Genomic DNA, 17,856 nt, shown 5'->3' with positions numbered 1-17,856 from the left:
GAAAGCAGTGCCTCAGCCCCTGAGTCTACACATGTTGGCCAATAAATTCCAGCCCTCGAGTTAGAAAAAAGGAAACGTTTCGTTTCATGTGTAGCTTGTAACTTACAGTATACTTAGGTAAGCCAGCCTTGCCATGGCTCCTGTGTTCTTTGTCTGTTATGTGTTTAAATGCTTAAATGCTGTCATGGCGAGTGTTCTTGGGCTGTCTCCTGCGGAACTGTATAGATGTTTTACCAAAGTCCACCCTGTCCACTGCCAATGAGCAGCCACTTCAGTCAAGGCAAATATCGCCTGGCCAAACGGAGTCACCACCGTCCTACCTACCACCTCCGTGCCATTCACAGTCAGGAAGAGGGCGCCAGAAGTCATGAGTGACTTGTAACATCACTCTCCAGGGCAAAGGACTTTAATTTTCGTAATTCTCCAATAAATCAAGTATCTGATAAGTGATGCTGTGTTGATGATTAGGGAAAACACTGCATTCCAAGTGCCCTCACAAACAGACCAGGGTGGTAGGTAATGGCAACTTCTTTGTCTTACCTATCACACTTATCATCTGAGAAAGAGACAGAGGGATGTGTGTATAGGATACTTGTTAATTTTGCATGGCTTCTTCAATTGCTGGGATTGCAACAGTGTGCTCCTACATGCAGTGTTTTCTGTGGATGCTGAGGATTAAACTCAAGTACTAATGCTTGCATGCCAAGTGCTTTACTGCCCCTCCTCCCCATCCCCGAGTAATTACTTTGTTTTTAAGAAAGCATTACCTTCCGATGCTACAGTTTCATGATACAGACAATATAAACTAAGCAAAAAGGTGTTGTTAATTTAATCTTTATTAGTCCCTGCCCCCGCCCTCCCCCCCCCCCTTCCTCCTGGAACTATCGTACCCAAATTCTAAGCTGTGAATTCTGTAAACAAAGACACATTCCTCTTATTTGAAAGACTGCTTGGAAATATAATGTGTAAAACAGATTTTTAAAATGCAAAAGCCAGCCAGACGATTTTTTAGGGGGCAGGGGAGAAGATGGGAAAAGTAAAATCAGCAATGGTGCCTATGCTACCCTACTTCTGGGCTTTAAGGAACTTAACAGACAGTGCAGTTAAAAAAAAAAATAGCAAGGTAGCGAAATACTTAGATAACAGATTCAGGGTAAACAAATGGAGGAAATATGATTAGGGCAATTATTATCATTTGCAAGATATATGGCAATTGTTCCTGTACACGCACCTGCATGCCTACAGCATGATCATGAGCATGATCAGTTTGGATGACTTTATTTGCTACACTTGAATGGGGAGACATACGAACAAGAGAAGATCAGAAAACCATTAGTGCAATTATTGCTGGACCAGGTAAGAGCTGGGCTCAATGCTAGCCAACTGTGGGGCTCCCTGTCAGCCACCGAGCTTTTTTTTTTTTTATGTCCGCTTCCCACCTAATCTCCAGCAAAAACTTACTCTGTGACCTGCTATGTGCCTGTATTTTGACAATGTATTTAGGGATAGAAATTAGTTAAATTTAATTCTGTCTGAAGGGCTTCAACATGCCTGGCTGGGTGTCAAAATCACCAAGACACTTGGCTGAAACGCTGCATTCATCCAGAGAGCGTGGGGCAGCATGGCGTGTATGTGGGCCATGAGTCTAATCTCCCTAATAAGCCTCTTGAGCGAATTGGATCATTCATTATCATCAACAGCTAGAGTTGATAGCCACTAGGTGGAAGGACCTTAAGTTCTGCTTGGTTGTAAAACTATTTAAATGTATGCAGAAGCCTTATCTCAGAGTTCTATAAACCTGAGTAGTACCTGAATAGTTTCATCTCAGTGCTATTTAGGCTTGAAAAGTCAAATGTCAGCAACAAACAGAACATCCAGCAATACGTTTCTAAAATAACCCGCAAACTACTCATTAGACATCATCTACTCTCCTTTTTCCTTTTAAAATGGAATACATTTTATTTTTTTACTGCATGTGTGTTTTGGAGGGCTGTGTGCATGCCATAGCTTGGGCGTAGGGTTAGGAGTAGGTTCTTTTCTTTTAGTGTGTGGGTCCTGAGATTGCCCTCCAGTCATCAGACTTGGTGGTCAGTGTCTTTGCCAGATGAACCATCCTGAGAGTCTAAAGTCCGTGCTTGCTAGACACAACCAATATTCAATATCACTGAATGTGCTAGGAAATATTCAAATCTTTACGTCTATTTTGATGATGTGGTGGTCATAACAGTGGACGCTTCAGCATCTCTATGTGATGCTGAACCTAGACCTCCTGTTCAGATGTTAGCCAATGGATAGCTCATCCTCCACAGCTGTGGGGAGAACAGGGACTGCCTCTGACATGAACTCTGGTACCCGTGATTTGATCACTTCCTCTTGGTGAGAGGCTCTTCAGGCACACAGAGGAAGGGGAAGCAGGCTATCCGGATGAGACCTGATAGGCTGTGGTCAGACAGTGGGGGTGGAGGGCCCTCCCTGTCAGAGGTCTAGGGAAGGGAAACAGGGGGTGGCACAGGAAGGGAGGCTGGGAATAGCAAGATACAAGCAAAGGGATAACAATTGGGATGCAATATGAATAAACAACAACAATAATAAAGTAATTACTAGGGGCTGGAGAGGTAGCTCAGTAAAGTACACACGTGTGTTGGTATGAATAAGAATTACTCCACACACTATACAATGTGTCTTTAGGAAGCCCTGTCCCAGTGGTATTTTATTTTATTTTTTTAAATATTTTTATTTAATTTTAATTTATGTGCATTGGTGTGAGGGTGTCAGATCTTGGAGCTACAGACAGTTGTGAGCTGCCATGTGGGTACTGGGAATTGAACCCGGGACCTTTGGAAGAGCAGACAGTGCTCTTAACCATGGAGCCAACTCTCCAGCCCCCCAGTGGTATTTTAAATGGCCACTAACTTTGCCTGGTGAAGTCTGGGAGTTGTAAATTTGGCATGGAAATTTAAAGCAGGTTCTTATTGGTGCACAGCCCAAATTAGTTATATATGGGGATGGTAGGTTTTTTGTTTTCTTTTCTTTTTTAATTTTGTCTTTCTTTCTTTTTTTTCCATCTTCAGTTGTCTGTGATGCAGCTTATACAAAGATAATTGTTGTTCTGTTAACTGAATACCACTCTCTAATTGCAAAAAAAAAATGCATCTGTTTTGTTGACATTCTGAATCCTTCTAAGTAAATATAATAATAATAATAATAATAATAATAATAATAATAATAATAATAATAATAATAATAATAAAAAAGAATGGTTCCAACAGGCTCATATATCCTAGTACTTGGTCCCCAGTGGGTGGAATTGTTTGGGAAGGATTAAAAAGTGTGGCATTCTTCGAGGAGGTGTATCACTAGGGGTGGGCTTTGAGGTGTCAAAAATTCTCAGTCAGTTCTTTCTGCCTTGTGATTGTGGATCAAGATGAAGCTCTCAGCTTCTGCTCCAGTGCCATGCCTGGGGGCTGCCATGCTCCCACCATGATGATCATGGATTCTAACCTACAACTGTAAGCCCCAAACAAACTCCTATTTAAGTCACCTTGGTCGTAAGTTAAATGTGTTGGCAATCACACTGAAACTGTGGCATCAGAAGGTAATGCTTTCATAAAAACAAAGTAATTACTCGGGGATGGGGAGGAGGCACAGTAAAGCACTTGGCATGCAAGCATTAGTACTTGAGTTTAATCCTCAGCGTCCACAGAAAACGCTGGATGTAGGAGCACATGGTTGCAATCCCAGCACTAGAGCAGTATAAACAGCTGATCCCTGGGGCTCATTGCCTGTCTGAGCAATGAGCCAATCAGTGAACTCCAGGTTCAAGGAGAGACACTATCTCAAAAACTAAGGTGGACAGCAATTGAAGAAGTTATGCAAAATTAACAAGTATCTTACACACACACACAGAGACACACACACACAGACACACACATACACATATACACACCCCTCTGTCTCTCTCTCTCAAATAATCAGTGTGACAGGTTAGATGAAGAGATTGTCATTTTCTTGATATATTTGAGGGTTATATCATTACAGGGCCATTACTATGGGGTTTAATTGACAGTAAGAAAGGGGCAGCTATATATGTAATAGAGTAATTTTGGAGTATATATTACTCAATATAGTGTCTTCTTTTTTTTTTTTTTTTTTTTTTTTTTTTTTAAACAAGAGTCTTACTATATAGATCTGTTTGGCCTTTGTGGTGGTTTGAATAGGTCTGGTCCCCCCCCCCCAAAAGACTCATATATTTGAATGCTTGGCTATAGGGAGTGGCACTGTTAGGAGATGTGGCCTAGTTAGAGGAAGTGTGTCACTCTGGAGGTGAGCTTTGGGGCCTCCCATGCTCAGGCTCTGCCTAGGATGGCAGTCTCTCCTCCTGCTGCCTGTGGGTCAGGATGTAGCACTCTCAGCTCCTTCTTCAGCACCATGTCTACCTGCAGGCCGCCATGACGATAACGGACTAAGCCTCTGAAACTGTTAGCCAGCCCCAATTAAATATTTTCCTTTTTAAAAGTTGCCTTGGCCATGATGTCTCTTCACAGCAACAGAAACGCTAAGACAGCCTAGCTGTGTAGGCTAGGATTAAAGACCTGTGCCACACACAGCCAGCTTTTTCAATTTGATTTCAGCTTTAGGCTTGTATCTATCTGGTTACTTTATCTTTAATCACTTCGTTATTGTTAGGCGAATATTTGTTAAGCGTAGTCTCTAACATCCTGCTAACTGTAGAAGTTAAGCTATGCAGCTGGCTTGGAGCTTGTATTAAAGTGTATCAAGTAAAGAGGCAATCTTAAATGCTGTGAGCTAAGGGTTCTCACAGGGTTAATCCAGGCTGGCGCCTTGGAAGAGGGCAAGATTAGAAGTGCAAGGCAGATTACTCGATAGGCCCAGGGCTACTAGACTCTAATTTAAATGCTGCAGGACATGTATTCAGGCACCTCACTCAGATTATTAGAATCCCTGGTTAATCCATTTCTAACTTTTCTCATCATTACAAAAACTCTCCCCCCATAATTCACACTTCAGTCCTATAGTCTTTGATACATAATTCAATTTTTTTTTCAGAAATACGGAAGTACAAGAGAGCATAGCATCTAACAGAAAGGGAAGCATGTGGAAGTTGTGACAGTGATACTCAGGCTACTCCTCCAAGAGTGTGAAATGACATGATTAATGTACCTTCGTATATCTTACTCATAGACATTATTTGGTTTCAGGAGCATAATGTATAGACTATACATTACTATTCATTGGCAAGGAGTAAACAAGAGATCGATTTAGTAATCCCAGTGAGGTGCTGGTGTGAAAAGGAGACTTCTAGAGAAATAATTCCCTGCAGCTGCTGCTAACTCCTTGTTATTCGATTTGCTTCCGGTTTGCTAATACCATAAGCGTCAGTTCACACCCTGTGGGTCATGACCCCTTTCAGTCATGATCCCTTCATGCGGGTCACTCAAGACCATAGAAAATATTGGATATTTAGTTATGATTCATAACAGTATCAAAATGACAGTTATGAAGTAGCAGCGAAAATAATTTTATGGTTGGGAGTCACCACAGCATGAGGAACTAACTTTATTAAAGGGTCAGGGCGTTAAGAAGGTTGGGAACCACTACAGCCTTATGAAGTGTTCTTCGGATGTTTCTACTATTTATGGCATATAATCCCAGTTTTCTTCGTACTGTGTAAGAGTGGAAAGAGTGAGGATGGGTGAAGATGCTATGTCAAGCACATCTGAGGTTCCCTCCTTCACACAGGAGTTGAGAGGGGTTAACATGTGTAAGACGTCGACACACACTTTGTTGTAAAGCAATAAAAATTCACAAACTGTCACCATGCTATTTTCAGGACTTCGGTGCAATTAATTATTTGCACCTCTTCAAGAAGGGCGAGGAAGTTCCTTTAGAAGGTGGATTCGAACAATTCTATTGAAATGCATTTTATATACATTCAGGACACCTCAAAATTTCAGTGTCAACACGGTAGAGAAAGCTGGGTCTGTCGTGAAGGTCTAAATTCAAAGGAAAAGTACCAGTTTCAATCACAGAAACATACAAGGTTTAATCATGGGGCCAGTTCTTCAGGCCTGGGGAGTTCTTGCTATGTGATAATTAAAGATCTGACACTAATGGGGAATCCTAAGGGATTTGCATGCTGGGAAAAAAGCCAACCAGGAGTCTCATTCAATTCTGACAAACCCTAACCTACACATGCTCACCAAGTAACTCTCAGTCTGATTTTCATACCTTTGCTTGTGAACCACTCATGCATAAGTAAATCTACTTTGGGAGGTACCATTGTGCAGCTAAATCTCCAGCCCCAAGAGACACAAACAGGGACAAAAATTAGTCCATTCTCCCTTTACTTGTCACTTTGTCAAAATGGATCTACAGAGCTTATATCTCAGTCATCACTGAGAACAACTTATGCTTAGCAGATCTTTGAAATTTGGGAGTTCTTGTTATTAGCAAGATTTTTGTTCATTTTGATTACACTTGGTTTTCATACTATAATTAACTGTAATGGTGTACCAGAATAAAGAAAGTGTTAGGATGATATTTTAACCCTTTAGTTAGGAGGTCAAAGAAAAAAAAGACTGTTTTTTTTTCTGTCTTAATTTTTTACCACTTAAAACAATTTTTATATTTAATATATTTTGATCATAATTTTTTCTTCTTCTAAGTATTTCCAGATTCTCTCCCCCTACATACCCACCCAACTATTAGTTCATTCTCAATAAAACCAGGAGAAACACAATACAACAACAACACTAAATAACATATCACCAACCTCCCCACAAACAAACAAAACCAATATTCAAAAAGCCCCCGAAAACTATAACCAAATAAAAACACACGAAAACTGTGGTGTCCACTTTGTGTTTGGTCAGCTACTTCTGAACATGATGCCTGCCCTGGAGTGGGTAATATACCCAGTGTCACTCCATTGGACAAAACTAATTTTCCTCTCTGACCAGGTATAAATGACAGTTCATTGTTAACTTTTCCCTTGTGGCTAGGTCTTTAATTCACTCATTTAAAATATAACAAAACAAAATGTAGTAAGAGAAAACTATCACATCAAAGTCAGACAAGACGAACCAATAGAAGGAAAAGAATGCAAGAAAAGGAATAAGGCTCAGAGACCCACTTTGTGGCAAACTAAAGAATCCCGTAAAAACTCTAAACTGGAGGCCACAATGCCAGCTTAGAGGACCAGGTGCAGAGCCATGCAGGCCCTATGAACGAATGCAGCTCCAGAATCTGTGAGTTCACATGAGTTTGCCTTTGTTGATTTAAAGGGCCTTGACTTTTTGTGTCCTTCTCCTCTAGGACTTAATACTTTTTCCACGCCCTCTTCCAAAGGGTTCCCTGAGTCCCGAGCGCAGGGATTTGATGGAGACATCTCATCATTTATGGCTGAGTGTTCCAAGGTCTCTCACTCCCTGCATAATGTCTGATGGTCTGTCTATTTGTTTCTCAGATGCTGCACGAGGAAACTTCTTGGATGATGGCTCAAGAAGGCACTGATCTATGAGTATTGCAGAATATCATTAGGAGACATTTTATTACTACATGTCCTTCCTTCCTCCCTTCCTTCCTCCCTCCCTCCCTCCCTTCCTTCCTTCCTTCCTTCCTTCCTTTCTCCCTTCCTTCCTTTCTTTTTTGGACCAGTATTGTTTGATTTACCCCAGGTCCCTAGGCTATCAGATCTCAGGTTCTTCATCATCCAAGTAGTGTTGGATATGGGTTCCATATCATGGACTGGGCCTTAAGTGAGACCTTTTATTGGTTGGTTACTCCCACAATCTGGTGTCAACATTGCCCTAGCATATTTTTCATGTAGTACAGCATTGTAAATAAATGGTCTGTGGTTGGCTCAGTGCTTATGTTTCTCTTTTAATAGTGTCTTCAACAAATGGTCCTGTTCGAACTGAATGACCGAGTGAAGAAAAATCCAAATAAAGCCATATTTATCATCCTGAACAAAACTCGACTCCAAATGGATCAAAGACTTCAACATTAAAAACTAACCCTAACCTTAACTGAACCTGGCTGAAGAGAAAGTGGAGAATAGCTTTGAACTTATTGGCATAGGAAAAGACTTTCTGAACAGGGCACCACTAGCACAGGTACTAAAATTAATTAATTAATAAAAGGGACCTTGTGAATCTCAGAAGCTTCTGAATGGCAAAGGACAGCATCATTTGAACAAATCGGCAGGCTACAGTGGGAAATATGTTTTTACCAGCTATACATCTGTATGGCTATACAGATGATAGGGAGCTAATATCCAACTTATATAAAGAACTCAGGAAACTAGATATCAAGAAAACTACTAACCCAATTTTAAGAAAGGATACGGTGTCAAGCTCCTGCCCACTAACTCATCTAAAAGCATATCCAGCAATGGTATACTGCATGCCTTATCCTGAGCTTTATTTCCACCCAACAACCCTTCCTGCTTTCCTTAAGGCCTGCCAGCACCAGAGACACCAGGTAAGCCCCCTTCACCTAACCCTTGCCTGTAAACTCCCCCTGAATGTTCACTCAACAGCGGCAAACTACACATTGCACCCTGTGCTCCACATCACATCCTGCAGCTCTAATTTCTTGGAAGCCTTCTGGCACCAGGGACAACCAGGTAAGAACCTGACCCATAGCCTTGCCCGCCATATTCCCCTAAAACACCTCCAACAGCATTAAATTGCATCCCACACCGTGGACTCCTCTTTTTAGCCCACAACTCTACCTGCTTTCTTGGGGCCACTCTGGCAACAGAGGCCCCAAGCCATGCAGATAACTATAGATTCCAGAGGCAAGATTAGTACCCCAAACCCCAGAGACCACACAGGTCACAAAAAACCCCAGGGGATAAACCCTACCAATCCTGAAGATTTGCTAGTCACTAGAACCCTAGGCCACTCAGACCAGAAGACAGAGAAACCAAGGTGGGAAAACACCCAAAAGCCAACAAAGATAAACTCAGAAATCAGCATTAAACCTATAATCACAAAACCCAGAAGCCTAAAGGCCATCATAAAAACACAAGATGGGACCACCAGAGGCCAGGTATGCTACTACAACAAGCCCTGGATATCTTTTTTTTAAAAAAAATTTATTTAAGCAATATATTCAGATTACATCTTATTTGTTATCCCCTCACTTGTATCTTCCCATTTCCTCCCTCCTTCTTTCATCCTATTCCCATCCCCTAGGCCTATGACAGAAGGGGACCTTGTTTACCACTATAAGATCACAGCCAATCAGGTCTCTTCCTCGTAGCCTGCTTACTCTTACTCTGAGTGTCACCAGGTCTCCTCACCAAGGGGAAGTCATCTAATAGGAAGCCCTGGATATCTTAACACAGCTGAAGCACAAGAAAATGACCTTAAATTCAATCTTATGGAGATACAGAAGCCTCTAAAGAAGAAATGAACAAACCCCTAAAAGAAATACAGGAAAATCAAATTGGTGAAGGAAATGAATAAAACTATCAAATACCTAAAAGTGAAAATAGAAACAATAAAGAAAATACAAACTGAGGGGACTGTAGAGATGTGAAACCTAGGAAAGAGAACAGAAACTACAGATGTAAGCATCACCAATAAAATACAAGAGATGGAAGAGATAATCTCAGGCATAATATTTTCAATAGAAGAAATCAACCCATCAGCCAAAGAAAATGTTAAATCTAAAAAGTACCTGACACAGAACATGCAGGAAGTCTTAGATACTACAAAAAGACCAAACCTAAGAATAGGAGTAGAAGGAGAAGATTCCTAGCTCGATGGTCCAGAAATATATTTTCAGCAAAACTGTAGAAGAAAATTTCACTAACCTAAAGAAAGAGATTCTTCTAAACATGTAAGAAGTTTACAGAATTCCAAATAGATTGGACCAGAAAAAGAAAATCCTCCCACCATATAATAATCAAAATACTAAATATACAGAGAAAAGAAAAAATATTAAAAGCTGCAAGGGGAAAAAAAGGCCAAGTAACATGCAAAGGCAGACCTATCAGAATTACATCTGATTTCGCAACAGAGACTCTAAAAGGCAGAAGGGCCTGGTGTAGATATCTTGCAGTTCCTAAGAGACAAAACCAAATTTAAACATTATCCACAAATCCAGCCCTACAGAAGATACTAGAAGCTAACTACACACACAAGTAAACAGAGGAAATAAATAATTCCACACCAGCAGAGGTGTGTGAGCACGCGCGCGCGCGCACACACACACACACACACACACACACACGCCCAACCACAACAATCATAAAAATAACAAGCATTAACAATCAATGATCATTAATATCTCCCAACATCAATGTACTCAATTCCCCAATAAAAAGACACAGCCTAACAGAGTGAATGTGAAAACAAGATCCGTCATCCTGCTGCGTACAAGAAATATACTTCAGCATTAAAGATAGACACTACCTCAGAGGAAAGGGTTGGAAAAATATTTTCCAAGCAAAAAGACCCAAGAAGCAAGATAAAGTAGCCATTCTAATAGCTGATAAAATGGACTTTCAAAAAAACATAAGCAAAACAGACAGGGAAGGGCACTTCATACTCATCAACAATAACAGAAATCCGACAAACTGGACAACTAACTCCCTACTCAATGACCACTGGGTCAAGGAAGAAAAGAAGAAATTGAAACTTTTTAAGAATCCAATGAAAATGCATGCACAACATAACCACACTTATGGGATACAATAAAAGCAGTGCTAAGAGGAACGTTCAAAGCACTAAATGCCTTCATAAAGAAATTACTGAGCTATCATTCCAGTGATTAACAGCTCACCCAAACTAGGCAAAAAAGCAAACACACCCAAGAGGAGTACAGGAAACAATGAGCCTCAGAGTTCAAATCAATAAAGCAAAAACAAAGAGAACAATTTAAAAAAATCAATGAATCCAATAATTGGTTCTTTGAGAAAACGAACAAGATAGACAAACCGTTAGCCAAACTAAAAGGCAAAGAAAGACTATCCAAATTAACAAAATCAGAAATAAAAAGGGGGACATAACAACCGAGAACAGAGGGAATCCAAAGAATCATTAGGTTTTACTTCAAAAACCTGCCCTCCACATAATTGGAAAACCTAAATGAAAGGGACTATTTTCTTTATAGTTTTCATTTATCAAAGTTAAATCAAGATTAGGTAACAATTTAAATATGCCTAATACCTCTAAAGAAATAGAAGCAGTAACTAAAAGTTTGCCCCCCCCAAAAAAACAAAAACAAACAAACTCAGGGAAATATGGGTTTAGTGTTGAATTTACCAGACCTTCAAGGAAAAGCTAAAACCCAATACTCCTCCAATTATTTTACAAAATAGAACCAGAAGGAACGCTGCTAAATTTATTTAATTAGGTCACAAACACTCCAAAACCCAAACCACACAAAGTTGCAACCAAGAAAGAGAATTTCAGATCAATCTTCCTTATGAACATGGATGAAAAGATACTCAATAAAGTACTTGCAAACCAAGTTCAAGGACACATCAAAAACATCATCCACCATGATCAAATAGGCTTTATGCCAGAGATGAAGGGATGGTTCAACATTTGAAAATTTCATGAACATAATCTACCATATAAACAAACTGAAAGGGAAAAAACATATCTGATCATCTCATCTCATTAGATGTTGAAAAGCCTTTGACAAAAATCTAACACACCTTCTTCATGATGAAAGTCTTGGAGAGATCAGGGATTCAAGGCACTACCTAAATTCACTAAAGACAATATATAGCATGTAGACAGACATCATGAAATTCAACAGAGACTTAGAGCAATTCCATGAAATCAATGGCAAGACAAGGCTGCCCACTGTCTCCATATCTGTTCAATAGAGTACTTGAAGTTCTAGCTAAAGCAAAGAGGCAACTAAAGGAGATCAAGGGGATACAAATTGGAAAGGAATATTCAAACTATTGCTATTTATAAATTATATGATAGTACACAAAAGTGACCCAAAAAATTCTACCACAGAACTCCTTCAGCTATTAAATACCTTCAACAAAGTGACTGGATAAAAAATTAACTGAAAAAAATCAGTAGCCCTCTTATATACACATAATAAATGGGCTGAGAAAGAAATTAGAGGGAAATAATCCTCTTCACAATACCCTCAAATGATATAAAATATTTTGTTGTAACTCTAACCGAGCAAGTGAAAGACCTGTATGACATGAACTTCAAGTCTTTGAAAAAAGAAATTGAAGTCATAGGAAGATGGAAAGATCTCTCATGCTCATGGATTGGTAGGATTAACAGGGAAAATGGCTATCTTACCAAAAGCCATCTACAGATGCAACACAATTTCCATCAAAATCCCAACACAATTCTTTTCAGAATTTAAAAGAATACTCAATTTCATGTGGAAAAACAAACAAACAACCCAGAATAGCTAAAAACAATCCTGTACAATAAAAGAAATTCTGAAGGTATCACTATCCCTGGTTTCAAGCTGTACTACAGAGTAATAGTAATAAAAAATGCATGGTATTAACATACAAACAGACAAGTAGATCAATGGAATAGAATCGAAGACCCAGAAGTAAATCCACACATTTATAGACATTTGATTTTTGACAAAGAAGCCAAAATTATACAATAGAAAAAAGAAAGCATCTTAAGTAAATTGTGCTAGTCGAACTGAATGTCTGGTTGTAGAATGAAAGTAGATCCATACTTATCACCTTACATAAAACTCAAGTCCAAATCGATCAAACATAAAGATAGAGCCAGTAAACCTGACAGAAAAGAAAGTGAGGGATAGCTTTGAATGAATTAGCACAGGAGTCAGGTTTTTGAACAGAATATTTCTAGTACAAGCACTAAGATCAACAATTAATAAATAGACTTCATAAAACTGTAAAGCTTCTGTTAATAGAACAAAACAGGAACCTACAGAATGGGAAAAGATCCTTACCTACTCTACATCTGACAGAGGGCTAATATCCAAAATATATACAGAACTCAAGAAACCAGACACCAACAAACCAAATGATCCAATTTAAAACGGAGCACAGGGCTAAACAGAGGATTCTCAACAGAGGAATCTCTAACAGCTGAAAAGCACCTTAAAGAAAAGTTCAACAGCTTTAATCATCAGGGAAATGCAAGTCAAAATGAATTAGAGATTCCATCTTACATTCATTGTAGTGGCTATGATAAAAAACTCAAGTGGCGGCACATGCTAGTAAGGATGTGGAGCAAGGGGAGCACTCCCTCACTGCTGGTGGGAGCACAAACTTGTACAACCACTCTGGAAATCAATTTGGCAGTTTCTCATAAAATTGGGAATAGTTCTACCTCCAGACCCAGTGATACCACTCTTGGGAATAAACCTAAAAGATGCTCCACCATACCACATCGACCCTTGCTGTATGTTCATAGCAGCTGTAATTCATAATAGCCAAAAATTGGAAATAACCTAGATGCCCCTCAACTGAAGAACAGATAAAGAAAATATGGCATGTTTACACATGGAGTATTACCCAGCTATTAAAACCAATGACATGAAATTTGCAGGCAAATGGATAGGATTAGAAAAGAACATCCTGGATGAGATGACCAAGACCCAGAAAGACAAATATGGTATGTGCTCCCTTATAACAGGACATTAGCCTTAAAGCATAACCACGCTATAATCCACAGACCCAAAGAAGGTAAGTAACAGGGATAGCTCATGGGAGGACACGTGAATCTGAGAAGGGAAAACAGAATAGATATTATGGACAGTGGAGGGGGCCTGTGCAGGGATAGAGGTGGGGGTGGGAACTGGAGGAGCCAGGATGGGGAGAACGGAAGGAGAGAATACCAGGAGAGACAGCTGGAATGGGGGTGGGGTGACATCTCTGGGATGAGCTGGAAACCCAGAACAATGGAAACTCCAATAAATGTACGAGTGCAACCCTAGCTAAGACTCCTAGCAATGAGGAAGAGTATGGAGCCTGAACTGGCTATCTCCTGTAACCAGGCAAGACTTCTAATAAAAGGACTGGGACACCAACCCAGCCAGAAAACTCTTGACCTACAATTTGTCCTGGCTACAAGATGCAGGGGGTAAAGACGGAGCAGATATTGAGGGAGTGGCCAACAAATGACCGGTCCAGCTTGAGACCCAAGCCACGAGGAGGAGCCCACCCCTGACACTGCTAATGATGCTGATATTCTGTTATTCTTGCAGAGAGCAGCCTGGCATAATCACCATCAGAGAGGCTTCAACCAGCAACTGGTTCAGAGGTCTAGAGCTTGGGGAATCCTATGCAAGAGGGCGAGGGAGGTTTGAATGAGCCAGAGAGAGGCCAAGGACACCACAAGAAAACATACAAAACCAACTAAGCTGGATCCATAGAAATTCACAGAGACTGAACTGACAAACTGAGAGCATGCACAGGGCAGAACTAGGACCTCATATGTAACAGAAGCGCAGCTTGGAATTTATGTGGGATTCCTAACATCAGGAAGAGGTGCTGTATCTGACGGTGTTGCCTGCCTTTGGATTCCTTCCCCCTGTCTGGGTGGCCCTGTCTAGCCACAACAGGGGAAAGTGAGCCTGGTCCTGTAGAGGAATTTTAACCTAGCAACATGGCTTCTTTGGTAAGGGATCACATCCAAAGAACTTCTAGGTCTAGGTAATCCGGTTGGAATGCAGACAAACTCTAGATTACAGTATGATCTGGCTGGAATACAGACATGCTCTTAGTACACACCTTTAATCCCAAACAGTGAAGGTAAGGTTAGTTTATAGAAGGAAGCAGCCATGTTTGAAAGAGACCAATAATTGAGGGGCAAATAGAGTGACAGATTAGAGAAAGACTTGACAGAATGAGTCAGAGATAGGCCACGCCTAACTCTCATGAGAACAGTACAGGAAAGAGAAGCCACTTAAGAGCAATGCAGAGAGAGAGAGAGAGAGAGAGAGAGAGAGAGAGAGAGAGAGAGAGAGAGAGAGAGAGAGAGAGAGAGAATGGGGTTGTTTACTGAGAGTTTTGGGGCTTTTCTTTTAGAGACAAATCTCTATACTGTGAGTCAATGTTTTCCAGGCATTATTTTGTAAGCTATTAATGACATTTGAAGTGATTCTGGATAAGACTGAATATTTATAGCTGCCAATCATGTTAAAGGTATATTAGAAGAAACAAACTAGAACATCAAATCAATAAATTCACAGACATATTGCTAAGGATAAAGCTAAGATAAATACTGAGCATTTATGTTAGTAAGAAAATTACTTAAGCAGAAACAAATTATTTCTCCCAATGTGTGGCCAGAGTAAAATTTATAACAGTGGGTACAAAGATGACAGACCTCTGAGAAACCACACTTTAAATATTGTATGTATTTTTTCTTATTCTCATAATAAAATATTTATTTCAACAGATTAAAACTTTGGATTGGCCACACTAAAAGGCAAATGAGCATAGTCGAATAGTCTTCCTGATAGAGAATCAGTTTGAGTTTCAGAGGCAGAGCTCATTCTACATGAGATGAACTAAGGGGTGGGGGGAGGAATAGTAGAGGCATAAATAGAAGCAAAACCAGAACAACATTAGCTTAAGAATTAATAGACCAGACTTACTGGTGTAGAATCAGAGAAAGTATGAAATGACCTTTCTATAAATTTGGACATCACCAAGGAAAATCACAGATGGTCACAGTAAAAAGAGGATAAAAGAGTGCGCTGTTCTTGCTGGTATACTGTACATCCTAGATAGAGTCTAGTAGGACATTAGAAGGTAAAACAGAAACAAGATAATTCAGAATTATTTGGGACTGTCCCGTAAGCTTCAGGATTTCTCTGCCCTGCTGCCTAAATGCAAGTAAACGTCCTTCAGTTATTGTGACAGCCAAAACATCTCTGATGGAACTTCACACTTCTCTTTAATGCTTAAAGTCTCAGGTTAGCTTAAATGTTGTTTCCTTGCTTATCTATACTGAATTTTACTGAAGTCTGGGGTCCTGGGATCAGTGGTTAGGGAGATAGTTAAAAGGGAAAGGTCAGCTGAGAAGAAAATAAAATTAGAACAAGGGTAGGACCTTTTCTGTTGAGATCAGGATATATTGTGAATAAGAACGGGCTTTGAGGCGTGAGTGTTTTTATAGTAGATGCACTAACGTTGTGACCTCCTTGCAATACCCAAGACATTACAACCCTCTGTGCAACTTACAGGATCTCTCTACATTGACCCAGAATCTAATAGTCAGAATGTTTTCAGGATGACTCTCACTTTGCTTGTTTGTTTTTGCCCCCATTTTTTCATGTTTCTACTTTAAAGTAAAGCTTTAAAAAATAAGTCTGATGAAGTATAATTTATTTCCTTTTAATGTTTGTGCCCAACATGCTGTATCTAAGGAACCACTGTTTAATCAAAGTTCACAAAGATAATGTCTTATGCTTTCTTCTAAGAATTCAATTTCATTTCACCCTACATGTATGGCTTTGTTCTAGAGTTAGCAAACATACACATACTGTGAGCCAGGAGCGCAAATTCATTATTTTCTATATGGTAGATAGTGGTACCAGAAGCATATGGTCAACTAAGGCTAATTTTTTGTACTCTTGTAAAAAAAAAAGTCAAATAAACATGGTATGTGGATTTTTCTTTTTCTTGGGTCTTGTTTTAGTGGTTGCCTACTTTTCCATTTTTTTAGTGACTTGAATATATAGTTTAAAGAAGTTGTTTTCCCCATCCAATTCTTACTCTCCTCCACTTTTCTTAATGCCATGAAGCAAAACCAGCCCTGCCACAGGGGCAGTGAGTCCTTGTCTTTCTTTGAGGCTTACACTACCCTAGGAAGGCCCTTCTTAGCTGCTTTTTCCCTAGACTGTCTTCTATGGTTATTATTTATTTGCTCATATAACTTGTACTTATGTTTGTATGTATTAGGTATGTTTGTATTCATGTAGCTGTATTTACAAACGTAGGTATTATGACTCCATTTTCTGGATGCAGCCATCCAGGACAGGGTTTTTTGTCTGACATATCTGATTCCTACATAGGTCAGAGGAGGGTGTCTGACCACCTGGCACTGGGGTTACAGATTGTTATGAGCCATAATGTGGGTACCGGGGATTGAACCCAGGTCTTCTGCAAGAGCAGCAAGTACTCTCAACCCACGGAATCACCTGCCCAGCCAAACAGTGGTAAAATTCAGTAGATACTTTCAAATAAACCCTTCCCCATTTGCTCTATGTACTTAGGTTAATTTTTTTCAAGATTTCACTGTTTAAACAGTTGCCCTGATAGAGGTTGTGGACAAAGATACTATACTATTATTTACATACCCACTTTACTATTTCTTTTACTAATTTAAAATATAATTGACCAGCTTTTATACTGTTTTCTATCCTTCACACTTGTGAATTTTTTGTATATTAAACCATCATTTTTTAGTTTCTTTGTGGTTATCTTTATAATTAGTATAATTTTATCAGTTAAGTTAATTTTTTGCTTCTTTCTTGAGACAGGGCCTTTGCTGTCCTGAATTCTCTCTGAAGACCAGGCTGGCCAAAAAAAAAAACTCCCAAGATTCTTTGGTCTCTATCTCCTGAGTGTTGGGATTAAAAGTGTGCACTATTCTACCTGGCCTGTTAGGTTACTTTTAGTTGAAACTTAATAGGAAATCTAATAAGATTATTCTAGTTAATGTGCGAATTTACTAGTTTGTGTAATAGGCCATCTAAAGGCTGACTTCGGGCTTGTCAGACTCGGTGGCTCATTAACGCCATTGCAGTTGCATTTCATGCATTGTTCTCAGCTCTGACACCCATAGTACAGTCTTCATACTAAGGCTGGTCCTTCACTCGCTCAGAAGATGTCTACCACAG

At 39.7% G+C, this 17,856-nt stretch overlaps 1 protein-coding gene across 7 annotated transcripts in view; it reads right to left on the bottom strand.

Annotated features, from left to right (window-relative positions):
• The window catches only part of RNF180 (ring finger protein 180), a 164,389-nt gene that overhangs the window by 30,997 nt on the left and 115,536 nt on the right, over positions 1-17,856 (bottom strand). The window lies entirely within an intron of this gene.

The sequence above is a fragment of the Acomys minous genome (genome assembly GCF_964271855.1).
Source record: "Acomys minous genome assembly, chromosome: 11".
NCBI lineage: Eukaryota > Metazoa > Chordata > Mammalia > Rodentia > Muridae > Acomys > Acomys minous.
Note: the sequence above shows the minus strand (reverse complement) of the source record. Positions and strands in the feature narration are given on the sequence as shown.